Raw genomic sequence first — 14,124 nt, 5'->3', positions numbered from 1 at the left:
TACATCTCAAAAAACTTCCATAGTTTTTCCACTGAATGCGTCCGATGAAGTGGGCTGTAGCTCACGAAAGCTTATGTTCAAATAAATTTGTTAGTCTCTAAGGTGCCACAAGTCCTCCTTTTCTTTTTGAAAAAACTTCCAGTTACAGGTAAGTAACCTCCACTTTTTCAAGTGCTGGTCCCTATGTATATTCTACATGTGAGCAACTGACAAGCAGTGCTCAGACCAGGGGGGGGGGGGGGGGTGCAAGGATGCTAGCAGTAAAGATGCTTGAAGAACTCCACTGCATCCTCAGTGCAGGCCTGAACTAACACAATGTTTTGTAAACTTGTGAATGGAACTTCAGGTATCTACTCTGAATATGTCCGGTATCTGTACCTCCTGCAGAGATGCTGTAGAAGCAGCTTACGCCTTTGTGGAGTGTGCCCTTACTCCATCCGGAGGAAGGGTACATGCAAATTGGTAGCACATGATGATGCAACCAGAAATCCATTCAGAAATTCTCTGCTAAGATATTGCTTGTCCTCGCAACCTCTTTGCTATAGTGAGAAACAGCCTTGGTGATTTTCTAATTGATTTGGTCCTTTGCAGGTAGAATGCCAGGGCACATCTGACATCCAGGGAATGAAGTCTTTTCTCTTCAGTGGAAGCATGATAACCATGGACAGGTTGGTTGACATGAAATTCAGAAGTTACCTTAGGGAGGAATTTAGGATGAAGGTGAAGGAAGACCTTCTTCTTGTGAAAAGTGGTATATGGTAGGTCAGTCAGGAGTGCCCCCACCTAGCTCACCCTTCTGACTGAACTTATATCAACTAAGAATGCAACTATCATGGAAAGGTGGGACTCAGAACGTTTGCAAAGGTTCACATGGTGGTCTGGTCAGCACTGACAGGAGAGTTTAAGGCCCCATTAAGGTACAGACTTTACCACTGGTAGAAAGATCCTGATTAGGCCCTTCATTAACCTAAGCATTGCTGGGTGAGTAAAAAATGGAACATCCCCCTACTGGAAGAAGAAGGCACTGAATGCTGCAAGAAGTATCCACAGTGAGCGAAGGGAAAGACCCAAGTTCTTCAACGACAGAAGATAGTCTAAAATGACTGGGATATCTGCAGAGTTTGAGGAAGATCCATTGCACCATACTCAGGTAGGAAAGCGTCCTCAAGTAGCAGTTCCTAGTTGAATCTTTCCTACTTTGTGTAAGAATGGCTTGCACAGCTTCAGAACATGAGTGCTGTAGGCCTGATGTCCATCCAGACACCAGGCCATGAGGTGAGGTGGGTCTGGATTGGTGCGACTGATTTTACCAACTTCTTAAATTAGCAGATCTGGGACGGGACAAATCCTGATGGAGGACAGATTGATAGTCTCCGAAGTTCTGGGAATTGTTGGGTGCTGTGAGAAAGATCTGGCTCGACAGGGCCAGAGCCACTCTCAAGACCTGTGGTAGCAGGGGAATGGGCTAAAATGGATCTCTCAGTTGGTCTGTACCTGACAGCAGTAGAGCATAACCCTGGGAGTAGTTGCCCATAGCTGCTCTGGAGCAGTACAAGGGAAGCTTCCTATTCATTTGGAACACAAAGAGATCCTATTGAAGTTTTCCCCACTGAGCAAATATCTCACTCAGGACAAAGCTGTATATTTTACACTTGAGATCTGCAGAGAGGTGCCTGCTTACATTGTCCACTAAAGAATTCTGAACACCTGGAAGATACTTGGCTTGGATAGCAATGTGGTTTCTGATGCACCAATTTCAATGCCTGACTCCTTCCAGGCAGAGGGGAAGGGATCTTGCTTGACCCTCCTTGTTTATATAAAAAACCATGGGGATGTTGTCCGACATTACTTGGATATGGAGTGAACATATGAGTGGGGGAAAGGGCCCCGCAAGCCAGGCACACTGCTCTCAGTTCTAGCAGGTTGATGTGAAGTCTGGCTTCCTGTGGGGTTCAAATCCCCTCTATGGTATGGTTGTTCAGGGGAGCACCTCAACTCAGAAGGGATGCATCTGTGATGACAGTGGCATGGTGGGTGGCTGAAAGTGCTGAAGGGAACTTCCATTCACACTTGTGCCAGGTTTGACCACCAGCTAAGAGGTGATTACTCTCGTGTGAACAGTCAGGCTGGTGTTCATGTGGTCCTTGTCTGATGAGTAGACTGACTGGAGCCAAGCATGTAGGCAGCATAGATGAAATCTGGTGCACGTAAGTGCACACGGCCATGAGGCCGAGAAGAGAAAGGCATACTAGGACCATAATCTTTGGTCTGTGAGTAATTTATGCTATCAGATTGCCCAATAATTGAAATCTTGCCTTGGGGAGGAAATCTCCTAGTATGGGGACTAGAATCCTCTCCCTTGATACTGAGGTGGGAATCATTCTATTGCCTGTTATTGAAGAAGAGAATCTACCTCCTTATGTTTGTTGGGAGGAAGGGAGAGAAATTTGATGGAGTAACCATGGTGGATGATTTCTCAAACCCAATTGTCTGTTGTGACTGAGTCCCAGTTGTGGTAAAAAAAAAAGTGAGAGAGAACCATCAAAGAAGACGGAGAGGAGTAGAAATGGTCAGCATCAATAACAGTGGGTGCTTTAGAAGTAGCCCTCACAGTGGGTGGATGGGAATGGACAGAGGTTGTGGTAGTAGAGGGAGCTGAAAATCAAGGCTCTCTACTCTCTGATGCTTGCACAGAGGCTCTGGTGGACTCTGGTGGTAGAAAGTTTGTGGAGGGGGTGGCTTTGGTCTATACCCATGCCTGCAGTGTTTTCGCTTGAGGGTCTTGCTGTAAATTCCCTGGGAAGCAAGGGCAGCCTGCCTTAGCCCCACTGCGCTGCTGACTGGGAGCCACCTGTGGTAAGTGCCTCCTGGCCGGAGCCTGCACCTTATGCCCTCCTGCACCCCTGCCCAGCCCAGAGCCCCCTCCTTCATGCAAACTCCCTCCCAGACCCTGCACCGCCTTCCACGCTCCAACCCCCTGCCCCAGCCCTGAGCCCGCACCCAAACTCCCTCCCAGAACCCACACCCCTTACCCCTTCCCGCACCCCAATCCCCTGCCCCAGCCCAGAGCTCCCTCCTGCACCAAAACTCCTTCCCAGAGCTTGCACCCCTCACCCCCTCCTGCACCCCAACCCCTTACCCCAGGCTCAGCCCGGAGCCCCCTCCCACACTCCAAACCTCTCAGCCCCAGCCCAGAGCCTGCACCCCCTCCCACACCCCAACCCCCTGCCCCAGCCCAGTGAAAATGAGTGAGGGTGAGGGAGAGTGAGCGATGGAGATAGGGGGAAATAGAGTAAGTGGGACAGGGCCTTGGGGAAGGGGTGGGGTAGATCCTGGGCTGATTTTAAATTCAAAGAGTGATCTTGTGCATAAAATGGTTGGAGACCACTGTCTTAGGATATTGTGACCTTGCTCTCTCTATGGCTGCTTGCAACAGTGGCAAGTTGGCTGCTGGATGGTTGAAAAGGAACTCAGATCCTTTGATCAGGATGAAATAGCATGTCTCAACTCTTTTAGATGCTGAGCTAGTGGATGAAGCGGAGCTGGGGTAGGAGGTGAGGTGATAAAAGAACAGGAGAATAAATATATGGAACTGGGAAGGAGGGAAGAAGGAAAATAGGAACGGTTTCAGTTCAGGAGAGGCAGAAATAAAAAACCTGGGTATGTCAGCAGCATAATAGAAAAGGTAAGTAGAGGGAAATAAAATCTACAGACGTACTGGAGAGAGAGTCAAGGGGGAAAACTGACAGGAAATATAAGTGGTGAAAAAGGGAATTGTTCAAAAAGCTTGTTCAATGAAAACAGATCCTGAAAACAGTAAATGAGAAGCCCACCCACAAAGAACCTAAAGTATATGAACTTTAGTGGGGGTGGGATAGCTCAGTGGTTTGAGCATTGGCTTGCTAAACCCAGGGTTGAGAGTTCAATCCTTGAGGGGGCCATTTAGGGATTGAGGGCAAAAATTGGGGATTAGTCCTGCTTTGAGCAGGGGGTTGGACTATATGACCTCCTGAGGTCCCTTCCAACCCTGATATTCTATGATTCTATGAACAAAGAGAATGACTGTTTAAACATCTATTGAAGGAATACAGTTCAAAAGGTGCCTAATGGACAAATGAGGGTCCACAAGCTGAAGATAAACCCGTGGATAAACTCAGCGAAAAGAGGTACAGCCATAGGCAAATAAAATCTAAGGAGCACTTCAAGCTGAAAGGAAGCAAAGAACAGGACAGCAAGAGTAGAGCTGGACTTGCTGCCCAGGAGAGGAAAAGTTGTTTCTTCTCTGAAGTGACACAGTATATTGTTGAGTAATCACTTTTATTTTTGTTAACAACAATGCATTTGGTATTGACTGCACAGAGTAAGGACGAGTAGCATGTATAAGCTCACAAAGGTTAATGTGTTGGTAACCTACAGTTTAATGTAAGTAGTACGTACTTGGTAATGTTCTACATTATTTATGGTCCTTATGACCAGGAGAGTATCCCTTGCACTCATGCAAAGCCTTGGATGAGGAGTCTTTGGCCTACACAGCTCTAGGCACCACTTCCAAGCTCATGCCCAGAAGGGAGCTACTTGTTGGCTGGGGCCAATGTACAGGGAGATCTTCATGGACCAGATCAGAGTGAGGCCTCACAGACTTCTCCATAAGGAGTTTTTCCTGAACTGAAGATCCTGAGCACCACATGTTTGCATGGGAAATGAGTAACAGATGCTGCACTATACAGAGATCTGTATCTCAACCAGAGTAGGGGCAGTGCTGTGGTCATCATTCATCAAGAAAGAATGAGGGCAAGAGGGTAGCCAGCAGCGGTAGTTTGGATGCGTGGGAAGGGGCTCAGGGCTAGAGGCAGAGGGTTGTGGGGTGCGGGAGGTGCTTACCTCAGGGTGTGGGGCTCCCACTGACATGGCCCTGCAGCTCCTAGGCAGCAGAGGGGTCACAGGGGGCTCCGCACTGTGTGCTGCAGTTCCCAGCCAATGGGAACTGCAGCAGCTGGCTCTTGTGCCCTTCTGCCGCCTAGGAGCTGCAGGGATACGGAGCCAGGTAAGGAGCCCCTGCCAGCCCCACCAACCCACAACCTCCAGCATCAGCAGGGGTCCCAGGCCACCTCCCCCAGCACCTCCGGTGCCCCTGGACACCCCCACCCCCGAGCACCCGTGGCCCCAACTTTTAGTCACCAGTACCTTCAGTAAAAGGTCATGGACAGGTCACGGGCCGTGAATTTTTGTTTACTGACCGTGACCGGTCCATGACTTTTACTAAAAATACCTGTTACTAAATCGTAACCTTAATCATGATTCACACACAGACGCACACCCCTCCCTTACATTAGTTTTTAGGGGTGATGAGTTACAGATACACATATTAAAAAACTTGATCACTTATATGAATGATTGATATATGCAAAATGTCACAGTAAAAACAATACGGGATTGATTTAGCCTTCTGCAAGCAGATGTACTTCCCTGACTCCCTCCCAGAAATTTCTCTGCCTGGAACTGGGGAGCACTCCCCCACCTACTCCATCCCTGCCTTCTGTTGCTCTGAACCCGCCTTCCCAACCCCATTCATGCCCTGCTTCTCAGTACTCTGGACCCTCATCCCCGCCACTCTCTTCCTCACCCTCATTTCCCCTGCACCTCATTCCCCTGTAGCCCTTAAGTCTGTCTCCTGCTCCTCACAGTTCCTGTATCCTGTCTAGCCCCCAGACTATGGAGTGGCAGACATTATGCCTGTGGACATGGCTACAATATCACTGAAGATAGTGGGAGTTGGCAGCCAATTTTTAATAATGGCAGCCTCACTTCTACATGCAGATAGAATGTAGGAAAATGGCAGCCATCTTCCTGGTTTCAGCCACAATGACAATAATGGGAGATGGTGGCCATTTTGAATAAGGGGAAATTTGTGCGTTGGCAACCTTTCATCACGTTTTCATGAGAGGGCTAAAAAAATCCCCAAAACACTACACCTGATTGCTATTTAACTCAATGAGAGTTCCAGGTAAATATCTGACAGTTGTGTATGTTTAAAGACTTATTTCTAGAAAAAGAAATCTCTACCGGGTCTTACCTCATTTTACCTAAGGGGGAGGGGCAGAGGTAAGGAAGAGTTGTTAGGTATCTGCAAATAAATCAATTATTAATAAAACAACTGTTTATTTTACAGGTATACTGCTTTGCATAAACCCCACTATATCTTTGCTCGTTAAAGCAGAAGGTTTCCTTTGTTTGGTTTAACAGTGTTTATGTGGTGGTAGAATTATAAACAGAAATGATTGAACTATAGAATTACTTAAAATAGAGTTTTTTATTATAGTTTTTTTCCCCTCTTTTCAGAAAAAAGTCAAGAGTACTCAGTTACAAGAGCTATAAAGTTAAAATAATTTTCCATGCAAGACTTCCAGATTATGTATTGGGATTAAGAAAAAGTTTTTTTTATCAAAGTCCACATGAGCCATATGACAGGCATGTGGATGGCTGAATTTGACCATGTAAACTTCACAATCATTTGTATGATCACCTACTTTAAGTATAAGTCTTTACCTAATTTATAGATGCAAAATACCTTAAATTCCTTAAATCAATGGTTACTTACAAAAATCAACCAGTAAAATGAAGAATTATGTTTATATTTATCATCTTGGTACAAAAACTGGTGGCGCAAATTGTAAAATAGATTCTTTAGCACTTTACAACAAGCCATAGGGATAATGTATTTAGAAAGCATGCAGACTTTGCCATCATCAGTTACGAATTAATCAAGCACAGAGGAGGCAGCCATCAAAACAAAGCTCAAAGCACTAAGGAACTCCAAGGACTTTAATGAGCATGGTCCTTTGGACAATGTTAGTATCATCGGATTTGATGTCTCATTCTGTTGTTATAGCATATTGCTAGAAACAGTGAAACATTTTTAAAATCTCCATGAATAACTTTCTTAATTGAGAATATCTGAAAATCTCTCTTCTCAACATTATAGGAAATTAATTTAATCATAACAGAATGTTACACCAAGATAAAAAAGTGAGATTATGCTCAATTTGTTTATGGATCACAATTTTACTATAACCCTTTCTAGGTTAAGGCTCTCTTCTGGGATATGGGAGATCCAGAATTCCCCCCACTGCCTGATGTGGGGAAGAGATTTGAACTTCACTCCCCACACTGCAGGAGAGTACCCTAGCCATTACAGGATATTCTGGTATGGCTCTTTCTCAATCACCTGCTGAATCTGTTACAATTTGTATTAATAATTAATTAGTCATTGGAGCAACTACTTGAACCTGGGTCTCCCATATTGCAGGAAAATGCCCTAAGTACCAGACTATGGAGTCATTCTCATGCTTTCCCTGGCCCGATGACGATGAATGACTATGTTAAATCACTTGGGCCTGGTCTACACTACGAGTTTATATCGGATTTAGCAGTGTTAAATCCGAATTAACCCTGCACCCATCCACACAACAAAGCCATTTTTTTGACATAAAGTGTTCTTAAAACCGATTTCTGTACTCCCCCCCAACGAGGGGATTAGCGCTGAAATCGACATTGCCGTTTTGAATTAGGGTTAGTGTGGACACAATTCGAAGATATTGGCCTCCAGGAGCTAACCCACAGTGCATCATTATGACTGCTCTGGACAGCACTCTGAACTCGGATGCACTGGCCAGGTGCACAGGAAAAGCCCTGGGAACTTTTGAATCTTATTTCCTGTTTGGCCAGGCAAGCTCATCAGCACAGGTGACCATGCAGTCCCAGAATCGAAAAAGAGCTCCAGCATGGACCGAACGGGAGGTACTGGATCTGATCGCTGTATGGGAAGAGGAATCCGTGCAATCAGAACTACGTTCCAAAAGACGAAATGCCAAAACATTTCAAAAAATCTCCGAGGCCATGAGGGACAGAGGCTACAGCAGGGACATAACACAGTGCCACGTGAAACTTAAGGAGCTCAGATAAGCGTACCAGAAAAACAAAGAATCAAATGGACGCTCCAGGACAGAGCCCCAGACATGCCGCTTCTACGCTGAGCTGCATGCAATTCTAGGGGGGGCCGCCACCACTACCCCTCCCCTGTCCGTGGACTCCGATGATGGGATACTCTCCGCCATGCCTGAGGATTTTGCAGATGGGGAAGATGAAGAGGAGGACGACGACGAGCTTGGGGAGAGCACACAGCACACCGTTCTCCCCGACAGCCAGGATCTTTTCATCACCCTGACTGAAATACCCTCCCAACCCAACGAAGCCAGAGAAGGGACCTCTGGTGAGTGTACCTTTTAAAATATAATACATGTTATAAAAGCAAGTGTTTTTTAATGATTAAGTAGCCCTGAGGACTTGGGACGCATTCATGGCCAGTACTGCTACTGGAAAAGTCTGTTAACGTGTCTGGGGATGGAGCGGAAATCCTCCAGGGACATCTCAATGAAGCTCTCCTGGAGGTACTCTAAAAGCCTTTGCAGAAGGTTTCTGGGGAGAGCAGCCTTATTCTGTCCTCCATGGTAGGACACTTTACCACGCCATGCTAGTAGCAAGTAATCTGGTATCATTGCATGACAAAGCCTGGCAGCGTATGGTCCCGGTGTTTCATAGATTCATAGATATTTAGGTCAGAAGGGACCATTATGATCATCTAGTCTGACCTCCTGCACAATGCAGGCCACAGAATTTCACCCACCACTCCTAAAAAAGACCTCACACCTATATCTGTGCTATTGAAGTCCTCAAATTGTAGTTTGAAGACCTCAAGGAGCAGAGAATCCTCCAGCAAGTGACCCGTGCCCCATGCTACAGAGGAAGGCGAAAAACCTCCAGGGCCTTCCAATCTGCCCTGGAGGAAAATTCCTTCCCGACCCCAAATATGGCGATCAGCTAAACCCTGAGCATATGGGCAAGATTCATCAGCCAGATACTACAGAAAATTCTTTCCCGGTAACTTGGATCTTACCCCATCTAAAAACCCATCACAGGCCATTGGGCCTATTTACCATGAATATTTAATTACCAAAACCATGTTATCCCATCATACCATCTCCTCCATAAACTTATCGAGTTTAATCTTAAAGCAAGATAGATCTTTTGCCCCCACTACTTCCCTCGGAAGGCTATTCCAAAACTTCACTCCTCTGATGGTTAGAAACCTTCGTCTAATTTCTAATCTAAATTTCCTAGTGGCCAGTTTATATCCATTTGTTCTTGTGTCCACATTGGTACTGAGTTTAAATAATTCCTCTCCCTCTCTGGTATTTATCCCTCTGATATATTTATAGAGAGCAATCATATCTCCCCTCAACCTTCTTTTAGTTAGGCTAAACAAGCCAAGCTCCCTGAGTCTCCTTTCATAAGACAAGTTTTCCATTCCTCGGATCATCCTAGTAGCCCTTCTCTGTTCCTGTTCCAGTTTGAATTCATCCTTCTTAAACATGGGAGACCAGAACTGCACACAGTATTCCAGGTGAGGTCTCACCAGTGCCTTATATAACGGTACTAAAACCTCCTTATCCCTACTGGAAATACCTCTCCTGATGCATCCCAAGACGACATTAGCTTTTTTCACAGCCATATCACATTGGCAGCTCATAGTCAACCTATGATCAACCAATACTCCAAGGTCCTTTTCCTCCTCCGTTACTTCTAGTTGATGCGTCCCTAGCTTATAACTAAAATTCTTGTTATTAATCCCTAAATGCATGAATTACACTTCTCACTATTAAATTTCATCCTATTCCTATTACTCCAGTTTACAAGGTCATCCAGATCCTCCTGTAGGGTATCCCTGTCCTCCTCTAAATTAGCAATACCTCCCAGCTTTGTATCATCTGCAAACTTTATTAGCACACTCCCACTTTTTGTGCCCAGGTCAGTAATAAAAAGATTAAATAAGATTGGTCCCAAAACTGATCCTTGAGGAACTCCACTGGTAACCTCCCTCCAACTTGACAGTTCACCTTTCAGTAGGACCCGTTGTAGTCTCCCCTTTAACCAATTCCCTATCCACCTTTCAATTTTCCTATTGATGCCCATCTTATCCAATTTAACTAATAATTCCCCATGTGGCACAGTATCAAACGCCTTACTAAAATCTAAATAAATTAGATCCACTGCGTTTCCTTTATCTAAAAAATCTGTTACTCTCTCAAAGAAAGAAATCAGGTTGGTTTGGCACGATCTACCTTTTGTAAAACCATGTTGTATTTTGTCCCATTTACCATTGACTTCAATGTCCTTAACTACCTTCTCCTTCAAAATTTTTTCCAAGACCTTGCATACTACTGATGTCAAACTAACAGGCCTATAATTACTTGGATCACTTTTTTTCCCTTTCTTAAAAATAGGAACTATGTTAGCAATTCTCCAATCATATGGTACAACCCCTGAGTTTACAGATTCATTAAAAATTCTTGCTAATGGGCTTGCAATTTCTTGTGCCAATTCTTTTAATATTCTTGGATGAAGATTATCTGGGCCCCCCGATTTAGTCCCATTAAGCTGTTTGAGTTTCGCTTCTACCTCAGATATGGTGATGTCTACCTCCATATCCTCATTCCCATTTATCATGCTACCATTATCCCTAAGATCCTCTTTAGTCTTATTAAAGACTGAGGCAAAGTATTTGTTTAGATATTGGGCCATGCCTAGATTATCCTTGACCTCCACTCCATCCTCAGTTTTTAGCGGTCCCACTTCTTCTTTCTTTGTTTTCTTCCTATTTATATGACTATAGAACCTTTTACTATTGGTTTTAATTCCCTTTGCAAGGTCCAACTCTACTTGACTTTTAGCCTGTCTCACTTTATCCCTACATATTCTGACCTCAATAAGGTAGCTTTCCTTACTGATCCCTCCCTTCTTCCACTCCCTATATGCTTTCTGCTTTTTCTTAATTACCTCTCTAAGATGCTTGCTCATCCAGCTTGGTCTACAACTCCTGCCTATGAATTTTTTCCCCTTTCTTGGGATGCAGGCTTCCGATAGCTTCTGCAGCTTTAATTTAAAATAATCCCAGGCCTCCTCTACCTTTAAACCCATAAATTCTTCAGTCCAATCCACTTCCCTAACTAATTTCCTTAATTTTTGAAAGTCAGCCCTTTTGAAATCAAAAACCCTAGTTGCAGATTTATTTTTGTTAATCCTTCCATTCAGTTTGAACTGAATTAGCTCATGATCACTTGAGCCAAGATTATCCCCTACAACCATTTCCTCTATGAGATCCTCATTACTCGCCAAGACCAAATCTAAAATGGCATCCCCTCTAGTCGGTTCAGCAACTACTTGTTGAAGGAATCCATCAGCTATCGCATCTAGGAAAATCTGAGCCCTATTATTATTACTAGCACTCATCCTCCAGTCTATATCTGGGAAGTTAAAGTCTCCCATGATCACACAGTTTCCATTAGTATTTACTTTATTAAAAACATTAAAAAGGGCTCTATCCATATCCAAATTAGATCCCGGCGGTCTATAGCACACCCCAAGCACTATCCCAGGGGAGGCTCTAATAGTTTTCTTCCCCAATTTAATTAATGCCCAGACAGACTCAGTCATATCCATTTCATCGCTTCTTATTTCTTTACATTCTATCTCATCATTGATATACAGTGCTACTCCACCACCTTTACCTTTTTTTCGGTCTTTCCTAAACAGCACATACCCTTCAATACCTGTAGCCCAGTCATGACTACTATTCCACCAGGTCTCTGTTATACCTATAATATCTGGTTTCACTTCCTGCACCAGTAACTCTAGTTCCTCCATTTTGTTACCTAGGCTCCTTGCATTAGTGTACAAACATCTTAATTTTTGCTGTTTGGCCTCACTCACATTCTGTACCCTATTAGGCACGGTTATTTTACTACCAGTATAACCTATTAGACTTGTATCTACACTGCCCTTCCTCCTACCTACAGCTGTATCCACTCTTACTTCATTTTCTTTCCACTCTATGCTAAATTCTGGCGTGGAGATTACCTGGACATCTCCCAACCATCTCCCCCAAATTCCTAGTTTAAAGCTCTCTTAATCAGTTGTGCCAGCCTCCATCCTAGAAGTCTATTTCCTTCCCTACTCAGATGAAGTCCATCCCGAGAGAACTGTCCTCTATCCATGAATGCCTCCCAATGGCCATACATCCCAAAGCCCTCCTTATAGCACCACTGCCTAAGCCATCTATTGATAGTCATAATCTTGTCACACCTTTGTTGCCCTTCTCTAGGAACAGGCAGAATCCCACTAAAGATCACCTGAGCCTCAATTTCCTTAAGCGTCCTCCCCAGCCTAACATAGTCTCCCTTAATACTTTCCAGTGAGAATCTAGCCGTATCATTTGTTCCCACATGAAGGATAATTAGGGGATTCTTTCCCGCTCCCTTTAGAATCCTTTTTAACCTCAGGTCTACATCCCGTATCTTAGCACCTGGAAGACAGCACACCCTCCTATTTTCTGGATCAGCTCTGGTTACAGGCCTATCTATTCTTCTCAATAAAGAGTCCCCAATCACATAGACCTGCCTTTTCCTAGTGACGGTGCTATTCTCCAGTCTATCCCCTGTTCCCTCTGGCTGCAAGTTTTTTCCATTCCCATTCTCCCTTGTAATCCTTTTTAACCCATCCTGTATCCTCCTGGGGCTCATATTTGGTGTAATCTCCATTAACTCTTCCCCTTTTCCTATAGGACTAACCGCTCTTCTCTTCTTCCTTGCCCTGTCACCTTCAGTGACTACCTGCTGAGCCCCTTCTTCATTTTCCAACTCTGCAAACCTATTCTGAAGCTCTATTTCTCCTTCACTAGCCCGTCTTTTCCTCTGCCTAGTTCTTTTAGTCACATGCTTCCACTGACCACTTTCCTCACCCAGTCTCCCCTCAGAATTCCCTAGTCCTGCTTCCATCTGCAAGTCTGAGCTTTTCCCTTCAGATACCTCATGTCTTTGCTCCATAATCTGCTCAAACCCCTTCCTAAACTCTACCAGACTTTCCACCTGCATCTCCAAACCTCTGATCTTTTCCTCCATCAGCTCTATCAGACGGCATTTCATGCAGACAAAACTCTTACCAGGTGCCCCCTCCAGGATCATGTACATACCACAGCTTCCACATCCAGTCATCTTCATTGTGTCATCTGCTACATGGGTCACTCCCACTGCCACCTCTGAATCTGTCATAGCCTTCCCACCTAAATCCTGTTAATCTGGGAAACACAAACCACACCAAAACACCACCACCCACAGCAAAACCAAACCCCACACAAGCACCACAAGACAAACTCCGCTTTCAAACTCCCACTCAAACTCCCCTGTTTACAGCTGTTTGCTAGCTCCTGTGCTGCTGCAGCTGTCTGTGCTGCTGCCTTTATAGGACCCCTAGTCAGTGAAGCCCCGCCCCCTAATCAGGGCTCAGCTTCTCTCCCAGCACAAAGCCCCTACAAGCCTCTACACATACAAATACTACCAATACAAAGCCAAACAAACACAAATACCTTCTCCTCCAACAGAACTCCCACTCAAACTCCCCTGTTTACAGCTCTGTTTGCTAGCTCCTGTGCTGCTGCAGCTGTCTGTCTGTTTGCTGGCATTCAAGCAACATCCATTCTTTATCTCTCTGGGTTATCCTCAGGAGAGTGATATCGTTTATGGTAACCTTAGCCACACAATATCAACTGAATAAAAACGCTTTCTACAATACCAAATTCTAGAAATTCGAACTAATTTCGTAGTGTAGACAAGGCCTTAGAGAGACATGGTGCGGGAAGTAATATCTTTTCTGGGTCCAACTTCTATTGGTGAGAGAGAGAGAGAGAAGCTTTCGAGCTACACAGAGCTCTCCAATATTTTCTATAAAGCTTGTCTCTCTCACGAACAGAAGTTGGTCCCATAAAAGATATTACCTCTCCCATCTGGTCTCACTAATATCCTGGAACCTATATGGCTATAACAACACTGCATAGAGCAATGGTAAGTCACTGGTGCTCCAGGAGAGTGCAAAGAGCTCTGGTCAGATCCACAGACTGCATGGGTGTCTGCAAAGCCCCACACTGATTATAATTGTAGAAAATGTCAGGCATAGGCACAGGTGATACAAAACATTACATAATGCAACTACTAAGTTTCTGTCACACCTGTTGGA

General features: G+C 44.7%; 1 protein-coding gene across 2 annotated transcripts in view; it reads right to left on the bottom strand.

Annotated features, from left to right (window-relative positions):
* The window catches only part of ATP11A (ATPase phospholipid transporting 11A), a 231,298-nt gene that overhangs the window by 133,191 nt on the left and 83,983 nt on the right, over positions 1–14,124 (bottom strand). The window lies entirely within an intron of this gene.

This window comes from Lepidochelys olivacea (genome assembly GCF_965140295.1).
Source record: "Lepidochelys olivacea isolate rLepOli2 genome assembly, chromosome: 1".
Taxonomy (NCBI): domain Eukaryota; kingdom Metazoa; phylum Chordata; order Testudines; family Cheloniidae; genus Lepidochelys; species Lepidochelys olivacea.
This window is presented reverse-complemented; position numbering and strand designations above follow the sequence as displayed.